Source organism: Coptis chinensis, chromosome 7 (assembly GCF_015680905.1).
Source record: "Coptis chinensis isolate HL-2020 chromosome 7, ASM1568090v1, whole genome shotgun sequence".
In the NCBI taxonomy this organism is placed as follows: domain Eukaryota; kingdom Viridiplantae; phylum Streptophyta; class Magnoliopsida; order Ranunculales; family Ranunculaceae; genus Coptis; species Coptis chinensis.
In genome coordinates this window covers 2,935,660-2,939,437 of record NC_141462.1, presented here as the reverse complement: position 1 = coordinate 2,939,437, position 3,778 = coordinate 2,935,660, and positions in this window count along the sequence as shown.

The window sequence follows — 3,778 nt, the reverse complement described above, 5'->3', positions numbered from 1 at the left end:
TAGAGAATAAGCTCTAGCACACACTTTGCAGACAATTAACAAGTTAAGAGATGAAAACTCGGATCAAGAAACAAAGAATATACCTGATCGCCATGTATAAGGAAAATTGGATTCTAACGACAAAGGTATTGTTGAGTGCAAACATTAATGTCACAGAGGGAATCTTGCAACTCCTCAGAGCTGTTACATAAGCAGCAGCACAAATAAGCAAGAATCACGTGGGAGAAAGCTCATAAAAAGTACCCTTTACCAAGTGCTGCAACTTACATGGCCTCATAGCAGTACTCCCATGGGGATCCTTCATAGCTGGACCTTTTGGCATTTACTCCTCTGTCAAACTAACATAAAGAAAGAAAAGTGTTGGGCTGGTGAAAAGAGTCAAAAACATAGTTTAAAAAGGCAAGAAATACCTCCAAAGAAACTTTCTTATAGGCTTCATCTGGAAGCAATGTGAATGATGTCCCACTATCAACCTGTGCTTGGAAGCCAGATTGCTTAATACAAGAAGTCCCAATACAACAATCCTTCACTTCAACCATGTAGGCAATACTGAATCAAAGAACAAGCTAATTAAGAAGAGCGTGAATTGAAAGGAGAAAACAACTGAAAGGGAAAACAAATCAATAACAACAGCAAAAATCATCTAAGATAGATAATTAGGAAACATGAACAGCTGACCATCATCGCTTAACAAAATAACCTGATTGATTAAGATGTTAGTGAGAAGATGGGAAAAAGGTGTCTTCAGTTGCTTCATCACATTGCTAATCAGACTCAATACCTTAACGTGAGTACAGTTCGTCAAATACAGATAAAAAATAATTTGGAAGGCATAGGCTCCTATCTCTAGCTGAGTTTTTTCTGATGAGGTGCAACCTACACTCAATCGTCTTATGAAGACGCGTCTCTTCCAACAGATTGTCTGATGAGGTTCCAGTAAACTTTGCATTAGAAACAAAGATACTTGCATTAGGTCAAAATCTGTTTTCAGCTCCCTAACCTCAAAATCTTAGCAGCCTGAGAATTTTCGAGCACCTCGATCTCCATAACACATTAATGTCACAGAGGGAATCTTTTGCCAACTCCTCAGAGCTGTTACATAAGCAGCAGCACAAATAAGCAAGAATCATGGGAGAAAGCTCTCATAAAAGTACCCTTTACCAAGTGCTGCAACTTACATGGCCTCATAGCAGTATCCCATGGGGATCCTTCATAGCTGGACCTTTTGGCATTTACTCCTCTGTCAAACTAACATAAAAAGAAAGAAAAGTGTTGGGCTGGTGAAAAGGGGAGTCAAAACATAGTTTAAAAAGGCAAGAAATACCTCCAAAGAAACTTTCTTATAGGCTTCATCTGGAAGCAATGTGAATGATGTCCCACTATCAACCTGTGCTTGGAAGCCAGATTGCTTAATACAAGAAGTCCCAATACAACAATCCTTCACTTCAACCATGTAGGCAATACTGAATCAAAGAACAAGCTAATTAAGTTTTCATTGGAATTGAAAGGAAAAAACAACTGAAAGGGAAAACAAATCAATAACAACGCTAAAAATCATCTAAGATAGATAATTAGGAAACATGAACAGCTGACCATCATCGCTTAACAAAATAACCTGATTGATTTAAGATGTTAGTGAGAAGATGGGAAAAGGTGTCTTTAGTTGCTTCATCACATTGCTAATCAGACTCAATACCTTTTTAGTACAGTTTCGTCAAATACAGATAAAAAAAATTTGGAAGGCATAGGCTCCTATCTCTAGCTGAGTTTTTTGATGATGAGGTGCAACCTACACTCAGTGCGTCTTATGAAGACGTCTCTTCCAACAGATTGTCTGATGAGGTTCCAGTAAACTTTGCATTAGAAACAAAGATACTTGCATTAGGTCAAAATGCGTTTTCAGCTCCCTAACCTCAAAATCTTAGCAGCCTGAGATTTAAACTCGAGCACCTCGATCTCCATAACAACAATATAATCGGAGAATAGCTAGAAATCCTCTACCAAATGTCTAGCCTTCAAGTTCTTAATCTTAAAAATAATTCTCTTGAAGCCCGAATCACAAAGACGCCAAGGTAGAACCATATACAAGGGTCGAGCATCAATAGACGAAGGAAGAGTTGATTCCTTCCATGGGAGAGCACCCATTATTAGCAGATTCATTGTTGAAAAGGACTAGGCCAATATCCTACGCTTTGAAAATGGAGCTGGATACATTTTACAAGTCCAAGTGAAGTTTTACAAGCTGGATACGCTTTTACAAGTCTAAAGTGAAGTTTGGGGATAAGTGATAAAATTTGCGCCAAGTTCAAGGGTGAAAACTGCATTTTGCCTATGTAAAAGTGCCTTGCATTTCCCTTCCATCAAGTGAATGAAGTCATGTATAAGTGCCTAAGTCTAAGGAGACTACAACTTCAATCAGATAGTTGCCAGAACCGATTGCAATTCATTGTAGGAGACCCTGATTGGTGGAATAATTTGGAGTGGATTTCTAAACTATCGAGTCAGATTATCGCTCCTCAGTCCCAACTCTATCAATCATTAAAAGAATATCAATTGCGGCCCTGGAGCAATGAACGGCCTCAACAAGAATATATATGATCTTTCAGACTAATAGTCAAAGGGGGCGCTTGAAACTTAGATACTACAGTTTTTGTTTACATTTATGCATCTTTGTTACAGAGACTTCTTAGTCTCTTATTGCTGTGTTTACTATGAGTGTGACAAGACAAAACAAATACAATTCCTACACTGTATTTGCAGATGCACGTGGAACCATACGAAACAGTGAAACACAGAACATCAGCGTCAGACTCCGCAATTGGTTTTCCACCATGCACAAGAAATGAAACTTTCTGTGATAAAATCAAGCCGGAATGGTAATGGCCTGCCAGCAAGAGGAGGCCAAGTGTCCTGAGTTTAAAAACACTGAAGAGCACCTAGAGTTTGAGCTGTTCTAGCGAATCTCTGTACAAGTTTAAATTGTTGTTAACTCAGTTAGAGTTGCACTATATCTGGGCCAAACTTGGATTGGTCCGCCTTTACCATACTAAAATTAATTCTATTTTATATACTTATCCATTTCTAATTCAGAGAAGTATTCCTTAATTCAACTTCTACCTACGTTCAGTTTCAAATTTAGATAAGTATTGCCTAATTAAACTTATACATACGGTACAAGTCCAAAGCAGGTATACTTCTAAAACTAGAACAACACCTTCGGAACTTATAAATACAAGACAACCGATTAATATAATTTGCAGAAAACTATAGAGCTACTACTGACAGAGAAAAGGTACACATGACAATAATTTCTTTTTCAATCTTATTAGATTTTTTAATAGTATTAGTAAAACTGTTGTTATTTCAATCCATGAACTCAGCCTAAATAATACATCCGTCCATGCATACATAGCAAAAGCGGTTGTATATTCATCATAATTGTGATAACAATTGTAATTCTAATTTGATATATCTTAATGAGAACATTATGACTGGAAAATTCAATTTTTTCGATGAGGTAAACGACAAATCGACAGGTTGGAAGGTTCGAGCACATAAAGAGAATGTGGAAAAGCTGTTAATCTGAGGACAAGACACAATCATATGGTCTACACATGCTGCTGCTTGACTAAAAGGTAGAAACAGATTTCGAGAAAATTACTTCTTTTATATCAAAATAATTTTTGAATTTTAATCCACTTATATTACATTGTGCAGTCGAATCAAATTCATGCAAAGATTTCACCAGGAATCCAACACATGTTTGAAAAGAAACTGA